Below are 12,577 nucleotides of genomic sequence, written 5' to 3' on the forward strand. Positions count from 1 at the left end.
AGAATAGTATGCATGGAAAATGCTATTATGGAATTTGAAAAAATCCTGTCTACGTGTACATAAATTTGCATGGATAAATGCTTAGAAGAGTACACATCAAGCTGTAAAAATCAATTACTTCATTGTGGGGGAAGGGGACTGGTGGTGGAGATTTAAATATTTTTGTCTTTTTTCATATGTTACAAAAGCACATATTACTTCTGTACGATAGTACTTAAAAGAAATTAGGTTTACTGAACTTCTCTTTAGCATTATCAGACCTGTGAGACTCTATGTGGGAAGAGAATGCTTACTAAATGCTACTTCTGTTGTCATCTATGATTTTAAGAAAGAAGATCTTCATACTTTGAATCCATCAACTTATGATCAGGAAATAATCCCTTGTCAAGGTGCTAAACCTCCCCTCTCTTCAGGGGCCTCCCTTCTCTTACAATGCAGCTTTTCCATTCCGTCCCCCTCTGGTAGATGTGCCATTCACCAGGAATAAACACAGGAGGCCGCAGACCCTTCTTGTGAGCCCCCAAACCCGACTTCTGACCCCACCTCCCATCCCCGCCGTCTCCATGGAATGCATCCTTTGCTGTGGTCCCGACACAGCTGCCAGGACTGGAAAGCCTTTCCTTTTTGAAAACAGTTTAAGTCCTAGAACTAGATCATACCAGTCCTGTCAACCATCTTCCACAGCGGTCTGCTTGATTCTGTGATTTAAGCATCTCATCCTACATGATTTTCTAGTGCTCATACCAAGTGACTGTCACCGTAACTGCCCCACTCCCACACTCTCACTGGACCTTTACCTTTACTCCACTTGTGCGAAAACACTCTGAATTAGTTTCAGGAGCCGGCAGCACCGGCATCAACTGGGAGCTTGTTAGAAAGGTAGAATCCCAGACCCCACCTCAGACTGAATCAGAATCTGAATTTTAACAAGATCTCCAGGTGATTCGAATGCACATTAGTGTTTGAGAAGCACTGGATTAGCTTCTTCATTTAAAATTCAACGAAGACAACAAAAGCAGTTATTAAGTACCTAACACTGTATGTTTGCACTGTGGGTAAAGAGAATTAGATAGTTTATGACTTCAAGGAGTTTACAATCTACTGGAGGAAGACATGGAAATCAATATACTTGTGGCCAAATTCCATAGGCTGTCTGAAGGGAGTACTCCTGGCGCACAGATGAAAGTGTGCCCAGTGTGGTGTACGGGCACCCAGAAGGATGTGGCAGAGGAAGTGTGGTCTTGAGTTAGGTCTTGAAGATGGGCAGGAGTTTGCAAGGCAAAGAAGAGGAGGAAGGGTATTTAATGCAAGGGGAACAGCATGTGTACAAGCAAAAGGTAGATAAAAGCGTTGAGGATTGTGACCACAGAGAATTCAGAGTGGTTGGACTATGGGGTTCACAGGAAGAAATGAGGAGATATTAGCCTGGAAAAGTAGGATGGGGTCAGCTTGTGATGAGCCTTATTTGTTCTTGTCAGTAGTACAGACATCACTTTGAAATACAGGTTTCCAAGTCACATAGAGACATACTCCGATCTGTGTTTTAGAAAGATTACAATCTTCCAGATTCAATCTTCTGAATTCAACCTCCATCATCTTAATTCTGAAATTCTCCAATCAACTTTCTACTTACCTACTCCTCCTCTTCAAAATAATTTTTTCACCTTCTTAATAATCTCAAATCCTTTTTAAAAAATGTTTATTTTATTTTTGAGAGAGAGAGAGACAGAGTATGAGCAGGAGAGGGGCAGAGAGAGAGGGAGACACAGGATCTGAAGCAGGCTCCAGGCTCTGAACTGTAAGCACAGACCCGACACAGGGCTCGAACTCACAGACTGTGAGATCATGACCAGAGTTGAAGTCAGATGATTAACCAACTGAGCCACCCAGGCGTCCCTCAAATCCTTTTTTTAATAAAGTTTTTATCTATTTATTTTGAGAGAGAGAGAGAATTGGAGAGAGGCTCCATGCCCATCGAGGAGCCTAATACAGGGGTGTGGGTGGAGTGATGTCACAAACTGTGAGAGTCGGACAAACCAAGAGTTGGATGTTCAACTGACTGAGCCACCCAGGTGTCCCTTGAATCCCTTTAAAAATGCTCCCCCCACCCAACTTAAAAAAATCTGTTTATCTATTCTTTTTCTGGCCTCACCTTTCATTTCTTAGCCTGAACTTCATGGTGAGCCAAATCAATAATATCCCTTGGGAGAAACTTAGATTATTTAGCTTTTCTGTCCTTCCACCATACCTGTCCAGCAAATCTCCTACCCTGCAGAAAGCACCTTCCACAAGTTTTCGTCCATCCTTCTCTCACGGTACCAAGTGTTCCTGGACAAAGTCATAAAATAGGGCCAGTTGGTTTCTTTATAAATCTGTGCTTTTCAACCTTAACTGGGCCCCTCATTTCTGATGGGAACTCATTCAGTCCTTGCTGTTTTTAATATTCCATCTTTCAGGCCCCACTTACCTGAAACCTTTTCACTCATAAGTCCCAAGCCCTCAAACCCACCACTGTCATTCTTTTTACAGATGACCTTGCCTCCTCTTTTACCACGATAGAGGTTATTTAATGAAGTTTGCTTAATGTTTTTAGCTTTTCAACTTCTAAACTTCTCGGAGTACTGCTCATTCATTTCTTTATCTCATGGTAGAGGAAGATGTGTTCTCTTCTTCAAGGTCTCCTTTTCCAATGGTATCTTTGATCTCTTCCTCCTTTCTTTCATTTGCTCAGCTTTCTCCTGTCTTTCTTGCATACCCAACCTTTTTCCCTATATATATGCAATTACTCTATTTTGCTGATTTTATGATGTATGTTTATTATTATAATCTCTAAAGTCAGGTTATATCTTATAATTAGTGGTGTCTAAAAATAACTGGCAGTGTTTTTTTTTTTGTCTCCCCTCACTGTACACAAAATAAAGGTGTGTCTTACAATCAACGCCTTCTCAGATTTGATGGAATATGGTTCAGACCTACAGGTTCTATTTCAGTAGCAGCTCTAGGGCCACTATACCTCATTATGGCAACTCTTCTTCCAAATTACTGCAAAGCCAGTGATTGACTCTATACCCCTATAATGTCTACTTAAGATTCCTAGTGCACATCTCTAGTCATGGCACTATTCTGTTAAAACTTTTTAAAGATTTATTATAGAGGTGTTCAGAGCTCTACCCCAAACTACCTTAGCTTCTTTATCTGCTGCTACTACTATATATGCACGCTACAGTCTAGGAAAATGGAATAACCTTGTAAACTCCTAGTATCTCTGTGCCCTTCTCCTGCCAGTGTATTTGCTTTTTGCCTCCCCCCAGCCCAAATCTTGTCTTTCAGGATATAGGTCAGGTATTAGCTCTTGGCCAGTCAAAGGTAAATATCACTCCATGAATCCCAAAGCACTCCATCTGTCCCTCTCTTACATTTTTTCATCTCGTATTATAGTCATCACTGTATACATCTCTCCCCGACTACGTTGAAAGCCACTTGAGGTACAAGGCTGATTCATCCTTATATGCCCTCCTCACTGATGACAGCACTGACAAGTCAATAATGATGAACAAAGTAAAGTCACCCTCAACCCAGTGTAGGAGTTTCCAAAAGAAATAAATACCACTGTAAGTGAACTGGTGGAAATCAAGAGTTATAGAAGTATTGTTAAGAGGGTCTCAAAGATACATATTAAAGAGATGATTATCTCTTGAGAGCAAGAATACTGGGATGAATGGAAGACAGGGAAATACTAGTAGTAATTAAGATTGGTTTTCACATTGTTTTATATACTTCTCAGCTGAATTTCTGAAATGAACATATGCTATTTTTATAAATTTTTAATAAAAGAACTTTGGGAAAACACTGAAACAATTAAACACTAGTTTAATGATTAATACTCCATAAACAATTTATGTTTGGAAAGTGTATTTAGATCAGCCAGGAAATATTAGGATTGTGACTACTATTCTAATGATTAGTAGAACAAAGCCACAGTATGTTTGGAAGCTAAGTTAGAATTTGCAGTTATTCATGGCATATGTGATTTAATGAGTTAAAAAGTCTCAAAAATCATTTTTACTGTGTATTTTTAGGATCTAATTATATAAAAGTAAGATGATCAGAGTAAAAATAAGTCAGTAACTTCTTCCAAATCAAAGAATGTAAGAACTCACTATAGTTTTAAATCTTTAAGCCTGACAATTAGTCATTTCTTCTCTGTTAAGGTCCTATTATTTTTATAATTAGAAATGTAGGACTACTGAAAATATAAGTTTTCAGTAAAATGTACTACTACAGTTGGAAGTGTGTATGCCAGACTATGGAATACCACTTTCATCTTTTGCCTTTCTATAGTATTTCAATGTTTAAAAAATATGAATTCAAGACAGACAGTATAATCTAAACTGATAAAATATAGTTTAAGATACCCCATCGTAATTATATAAGTTTAAGATGTACTAATTAAAAATATTCATTACAAAGCTCTTAAATTTTTTTTTTTGCAGTGGGAACAGATACACAATACCAACATAAAGTGGAAGCGGTTTTAGGAAAGACAAAGGTAGGCCAGGAAATAAAATATCCAACAAAAATGTATTACATGACTGTGAGTAAGGCCCTGTACTTGAGGAGTGAACGTAAGTTCAAATATAAGCCCTCATCTTTAGAACATGTGGTTCAGCTGAGGAGGAATATATAAAAAAAGTTAAATAGCAGAAGGAGTCAAAACAACAGTCAAAACAGTAACAGACAAACCAGAATACACCTAGCCGCTAAGAATATAAATGATGTGCTAAATAAATTCAGAATAGATTTCCCAACCCTGATCTGGGAAAGCTCACTGAATTGGGCAAGCTTTTGACGAAGGCACAGACTCCAGGCATTGGTGAGGAAAGGTCAAAGTTAACAGTACAAAGATATAAAGGCATAAAACCCTGAAATGTGCTTGGAAAACAAGACAACTGGTAATGCAATCTGATTAGACTATAGGGGTTATTTACAGGGAGATCTTGGTTTGCCTGAGATAGGGCTGTTACCTTGAATGATTAACAAACTCACTTGCCCAAAGTATCCCACTTTAGACAATACGTGGTCACCCTGCAACCACATCACATTATTGACTTATCTGAATTTAGTGTCAAAATGCCCTAATATTTTTCATATGTGCTCTCTGAAAGAGGGCATGTTAATTGCTCAGAAGAAAAGGAAGCATCAAAGAAAATGGTTAACTATAGTTTCTATCCAGTTACTCAAAAGAGGAGCTATCTAAGCCCAAAGAATCTGCATGGCACATAACAGAAATTCAGTAAGCAACTGTTTGATTAATAGATGGTTGAATAAATAAATACATGAGGGAATAAATGAATGAAAGAAAGAACAAAGATAAAAACAGAGAATAGTGGTTTCAGTTAAGGCTTTTTTTTTTTCAGTTTTTTTAAGTTTATTTATTTTGAAAGAGAGTATGTGAGTGCTCAGAGAAGGGGCAGAGAGAGAGGGAGAGAGAGAGAGAATCCCATGCAGGCTCCGTACAGTCAGTGGGAAGCCCAACAGAGGCCTCAAACTCATAAATCGTGAGATACAACCTGAGCAGAAACCTAGAGTCCAATGCTTAACCCAGGCGCCCCTTCAGTTAAGGCTTTTAATGAAACCAAGAATATCTTTCAGGAGAAAGCCAACTGAGATCTCACCATATTATATATTTAGACTAAGATATAGTTGAATAAAGTTATATTAGTATAATGTTTATTTCTGACATATATATAACGAATAGATTATCAGCAAGGTTGGGAAATAGGCCTAATGACTTTAATTTTGGAAATAATCATTTAGGCACGCCCCCCCCCCCCCCCAAATGTTAAGTCCTCGTTTACCCCAGGCAATTGGCTAAATGGTGGCAAAGATAATCAGACCAGGGATGTGTGTATGTAATAAAACATATAAAATATTACAGAATGGACTACATTGGGGTGCCTGGGTGGCTCTTTATTTCGGCTCAGGTCATGATCTCACAGTTCTTAAGTTTGAGCCCTGCATTGGGCTCCATGCTGACACGTGGAAACTGCTTGGGATTCTCTTTTTCCCTCTCTAGCTTATACATGGTCTCTTTCAAAATAAATAAGTAAACTTAAAAAAAAAAAAAAAGAATGTACTATATTGGTGGTATAAATATAGTATATAGGAACAAAGAGGAATGAGCATTTGTGCAGGGTCTTAAAAAAAGAGCAGGGAGGGTGGGTAAAGTGAATTTATACAAGGCAGAGGTAACAACATATACAAAGAAAGGGAGTTATGAAAGAGCTTAGAATGTTCTGAGAATGTGGAGGAACATGGCTGGAATATATTGTACCTAAGGTGGGGTAGTTGGGGATCAAACTGAAAAAAAACACTGGGTCCAGATTTTAATATGACAGAGTTTGCAGTAAACTTTTCAGGCAACTGGGAATGAAGGTTTTTACAGGGGTATTATATGGTCAGATTTATTTTTGTAGGGCAGTATCTCTGGTTATACTCGACACAGAAGCCAGTTAGCGTGGCAATAGCTGAGGAGAGGGTCTGCAGTAGGCTCAGGCATGGAAAGAGAGAAGAAAGGTGAGATTCAAGAGACATTTCAACATGGGAATAACTCAAGACCTCCTGCATTTAGGAACCTCTATCCCCATACACAAAAAAGATAGCCTTAGGAATAGTCCATGCTATTTATCATTTACCTTCAAGCATTTTAACCTTTAGATTATGTCAAAGAAATAGATATTTCTACTGTTACCGAGTGGACAAATTATAGGAGAATTTGTCATATTAAAGTCTCTAAGACTCTGAAAGAGATCTGTTTCTACACTGGAACTCTGGAGTTCAAAACATACTTCTGTCCCAAGTAAGAATATTTTATAATCCTAGACATTTTCCAAGACAAAAAAGGGTAAGAATGTAAACAGAAATCTACAGGTAGTAATAAAAAAGTAATAAAATAAATCCTAAGGCACTACACTTTTATAGACAAAGGACATCATCAGCTGAGTAATCAGTGAATATCTTCACAGAGAGAAATCAAATGATCGTTTTGCCAGACAATGACAGCAAAGAATTAAAATGAAAAGTGGCAAAATAATTTACATGAAATGAGAAACCATAAGCTAGTAACAAATGGAAATGTCCTTGAAGCACTTTCATTTCAATAACACTGAAGTCTATAAAAATTGCAGCCAGAAAATTCCTCCTTTTGTGTCTTGGTGAACATATAGAAAAGATGGGGAAGGACTCTTTAAGGGATAATGGCATGTAAATGAACTTTTTTCCCCCCCTGTGCCTTTATGTGAACTATGTCTCCTGGAGAGATATTTAAACCTCGCTATTTTAGTAATTCAAAATAAGGTTTCAGGACCTTCAAACACTGCCCACTATCTATAACCCGGTGTGCATTTCTTCACTACTAAGTAAAATTACTGAGCAGTAGACAGGAAAGAGAATAACATGAAACTAAAGCACTTTGGAACCCAACTGTCCCATCTCCTACTTGAGTCATCTATGTGTTACATGATCTTTGGCAACAAAAAAATTCTACATTTTATTTTCGTTTGTTTTTAAACAACAGACTGAAGACCGAGATGAAATGGGAAAACCTCCAAGCGTAGCAGCTATCTTTTGTTGATCCATAAAGGCCTAAGGAACCCCCTTAGTTCACATTCACGTGCAAACCAGGATAGTGATATTCTATATTTTATCCAAAGATGTCAAAGTCCCTCTGATACTAATCAGACCTTAAAGTACCCCTGAGAAACAATCAGCGACCAGAGAAACACAAGAGTAGAGCTAGAAATTAGCTATGCATATGATTCTTCACTAGTTAATGTAGACTTCAGGACAATTAGGGACCTTGAAAGATTATGCACTGATCAACATACTCATTTGAGAAATGGAGACAATGACAAGCTTATAGATGACAAGCTCTCCCCAAAATTATAGAACTGGCAAGGATCAGAGCCAAGCTTTTGTTCTCCTGAGCTCATGTTCTTTCTACTACTGCTTGCTAAGAACACTGCTGGGTGTAGTGAGCTGAATAGTGTCACCTAAAAATTCATGTTGGCCTAGAACCTAAGAAAGTGATCTTATTTGTTAATAGGGTCTTTGCAGATGTAATTATAGTAAGGCTCGAGATGAGCTCACACTAGGCCCTAAAACCACCAAGAGTGTCCTTGGAAGAGAATGAGAACACAGACACAGGGAAGACAAGTGTGGAAATGGGAAGCAGACACTGGGAGGATGCATGTGCAAGTCAAGGACTGTGGGCAACTGCCAATTCTGCTGGCACCCTGAGTTCAGATTCTGGCCTCTAGAACTGTGCGAGAGTACACATCTGTTGTTTTAAGCCATCTGGTTTACAGAAATTTGTTAGGTCTGCCTGGGAGACTAATCAGGGAAATAGAGTCAGTATAAGAATGGCCTTAAAGGCTAATGTGATTCAACTATCACAGTTTGATGGACTTTAGTTCACTGTAGACTAGAATAAGCAGCTGTTTTTGTAAGTAAGTAGTCTATCAGCTAAACAAAAGCTTTCTCTTCTCTAGAAAGTTTGGTCAAATACTGAAACATTCAAGCTTCAATTCCGTTTCTTTCTGTAATCCAAGTTAGACTACAACCCTTCTTCTGATGCTTAACACTGTCCTTCAATGGAACAGTTTTCATAAGCTCCCATTTCAAAGCTTTATTAAAAGTTTTTAGATTGGCTACTTCTTGATAAATAGGGCTACGAGACTGCCATATTCACTTTTATCTGCAACAATTAGTGCAGTGCTGATTTTGAAAAATCTTGGGACACGAAGTACTGATAACTACTTCTGTAATACAACCAAGATTACTGATAATTAAAAAATCTGCTAAGAGATACGTAATAAAACAAGTATAGTGAAATGTTATTGGTAGAATCTAGGTGGTAACTTTTCAACTCTGCTGTATGTTTAAAATTTTTCATAATAAAGTATTAGGAAAACATTAATAATAAAATGATAAAATGCTAGCAGCATCCCTACTAAATCAGAAACAATGTAAGAGAGCCCAATTTTTTCTCTGGCTACAATTTAATGTTTTTCTGAAAGTCCTAGTTTGTAGAATAAGACATGAAACAAAATTAAGAAACAAATTGGGAAGAAGGGCCACAAAATTATCATTGGCATATTATACTATACCAAGAAAGCCAAGGGATAAATTAAAAATGCCTCAGAAATAATTAGATGGTTGGGCACTAAATAGACAAAAATATCAAAACTTCCCAATGTATCAGTAATAATCAGTTTGATACAATCTAACAGAAGAAAGCATCTATTTAAGAGACCAAGAGAAATGAGAAACATAAAAATAGCTGACGAGAAAAATATAGAAACCACATAAAAAACTAAAAATATTTTACTCACTTTGTTGAGGTATAAAAAAGATATAAGAAATGAAGAGGCATATAACACATTGATAGATAAGAATGAATAATATGAGGGGTGCCTGGGTGGCTCAGTCGGTTGGGCGACCGACTTCAGCTCAGGTCATGATCTCATGGTCTGTGGGTTTGAGCCCCATGTTGGGCTCTGTGCTGACAGCTCAGAGCCTGGAGCGTCCTTCAGATTTTGTGTCTCTTCTCTCTCTTCTCCTTCCCCCAATTGTGTTCTATCAAAAATAAATAAACATTAAAAAAAATGAATATGGCAATGTCATTTCTTCCAAAATGAATTAAAAGTTTAATGCACTTTAATCAAATTAAAACACACATTGTTTTCTTCTCTCCTTTTGCTCGGTGGGAATGGTAGGAGTCAACAATATGATTTCAATGTTCACCTGGAAAAACAGACGTAAATGGCTAAGAATGTTTTGAAAATAAATAGTAATGAATGGGCCCTATCTTGTCAAATACTGTGAAATTATAAAGTTATAATAATCAAAACTGTGATTCAAGGATTACCGAGATCAACAGAACCAACAAATATAATAACTTTATATGCAAGAAAGGATCTTTATTTTTTTTAAGTTCATTTATTTATTTTGAAAGACAGAGAGAGCACAAATAGTGGAGGGCAGAGAGACAGGGAGAATCCCAAGCAGACTCAGCACTGTCAGCACAGAGACCGATGTAGGGCTTGAACTCAGGAAACTGAGATCATGACCTGAGCCAAAATCAAGAGTTGAACACTTAACTGACAGAATCACCCAAGTCGCCCCAAGAAAGAAAGAAAGAATCTTAAATTGAAGAAGAGAAAATCAGCTATCTAGAAAATAAGGCCAAACTAGATCCTCAATTTACAGACCCAATAATATTAGGGTTAAATATAAAAGTGAAATCATTTAAAAAATAAAATAAAATAAAATAAATAAAATACATAAAATACATACATACATACATACATACATACATACTAGAAGAAAGCATCTGAACAAGGAAACAAATGATGGAGGCAGCTGCACAAGAATAGAGCAACAGATTTACCTATATGTAAATGAAAAATAAATTACAAACAAGTGCAAATATATAGCAGAAAGGGTTAATGATCTCATTCTAAAAAGAGTTAATATACAAGTAATACACAACAGAAAAATGGCTAAAGGAAAAAATAAACACCAAACATGAATAATAAACATGTACAATGTTTAGCTTCACTAGCAATCAGAGAAGTTTAGTAGACAAAAATAAAACCCTGCTTTCACACCTACCGAACAGGCAAAACAAGGCTGATTTTTCCCTCCACAAAAAGATCATTACAGTGTGCATGGAAGGCAGGCTCTGGCGACAGGGGCAGTATATGCTCAAGGCCACTGTTAGTGATGTGGATCAATTCAGCTTTCTGGAGGGAAGTGGTGATAATATGGCCAAACGTATCATTATTCTTTTTTTTTTTTTTTAACGTTTATTTTTGAAGGAGAGAGAGACAGAGTGTGAGCGGGGAGGGCAGAGAGAGAGGGAGACACAGAATCCGAAGCAGGCTCCAGGCTCTGAGCCATCAGCACAGAGCCCAATGTGGGGCTTGAACCCATGAACTGTGAGATCATGATCTGGGCCGAAGTCGGATGCTTAACCGACAGAGCCACCCAGTGCCCCCAAACGTATCATTATTCTTAAGACAAAAAGCAAGTACAAACATGGTCATTGTTGGTACTATTTAGGAGGGCAAAATTGGGAAGATTTAAATGTTTAATAAAGTAATAATAGTTAAATAAATTATCTGAAGAAGAAAGTCATTTAAAAAAAATCACATTTTCAAAGAGTTCTTAATGACATGAAAAAACGTTGGAAAAAAAGCAGGTTACAAAATCATGTATGTGTTATTCTAATTATGTTAAAAATTATATATAGAGAGATACATAGATAGAAACACTAAATGTACCCAAATATTTTCAGTGTTATTTATGAATGGAAATATTTTATTTTTTACACCTTATGTTTTTTAAAAGTTTACAATGTGTAACTATCAACTTTCTAATAAAATGTTACCCAAAACAGAGTTATGTAATATTACAAAAAAAAATACTTCTGATTAATTTTAAAACTGCTTTTCAAAATGCCACTCTCTTCTTTCACCATCCCTGTATCTGTCTACAAACTGGCAATCTAGCCAGTTATGAAGTCAGGACCCAAACTAGATACAGTTGCCAACCTAAATGTCCAGCTACGAGGGACTGGGTAATAAATTATATATACTCTTAAAATGGATTTAGTCATTAAAAATCATGTTTTCAAAGAGCATATGAATGATCCTAAATCTAAAACTATGTATCTGGTATAAGCTTCTTTGAAAAGCTACATACATAACACAAAAATGACTGAAAAATTCATCAACAAAATATTTATGATGATCTCTAAATAATGGTGTTAAAGGGTATTTTAGTTTTCTTCTTTATATTTCCTTACATTTCTCTTTATTTTATATAATATGCATGTGCTAATTTTGTAATTTTAAAAAGCATTATCTGAAAATAAAGTTTGCAGTCTCAAAGCATGAGCAAAATAACATTGCATAAATTATTTTTAAATGATTTTCTTGCTTTTTCTTAATGCCTTTCAGCAACAAATTTACACTTTTAATGTTTGTTTTGCAAACTCACTATAATACAACAAACAAAAGATTTCTATACTAATGTATTTTTTATAAATAAGAGTTCATTTTGAATTCTACAGATTTATATTGGCTTTCTCCAAATCAGCCTTCTGGAAGGTTCACATGATTATAAAGAAAAGCTAAAATATAAATGAGTTCTATTACAGAAGAAGCTGTAAGTTTTCATGGCTTTGCAGCTTGTTAAAGTTTCAGAATAGAAAAGCCTGTAAAGTGGAAAAATCAGTATTACCCTATGAACAAATTAAAGAATTCAGATATGAGAAGTTGAATTTTGGAATCCTAATTCATAAATGCAATGGAATGCCATAAACATAACTCATTACACATGGATTTAGATATATCACAGAGTAGATCCTGACAAAGAATCAAAGTACTTTAAGCTGGAAGTATTATCAAGTCACCCTCTTTATTTTGCAGATGAGGACATGAACTTTATACAGATGAGACTTGACTTGTTCAAGGTCACATGACCTAGATCTCAGGTTTCCTGACTCAGTTCA

The 12,577-nt window shown here is 36.5% G+C and overlaps 1 protein-coding gene across 9 annotated transcripts in view; it reads right to left on the reverse strand.

Annotated features, from left to right (window-relative positions):
* HMBOX1 (homeobox containing 1) overlaps window positions 1-12,577 on the reverse strand; it is a 193,626-nt gene that overhangs the window by 19,724 nt on the left and 161,325 nt on the right. The window lies entirely within an intron of this gene.

This window comes from Panthera onca, chromosome B1, assembly GCF_046562875.1.
Source record: "Panthera onca isolate mPanOnc1 chromosome B1, mPanOnc1 haplotype 2, whole genome shotgun sequence".
In the NCBI taxonomy this organism is placed as follows: domain Eukaryota; kingdom Metazoa; phylum Chordata; class Mammalia; order Carnivora; family Felidae; genus Panthera; species Panthera onca.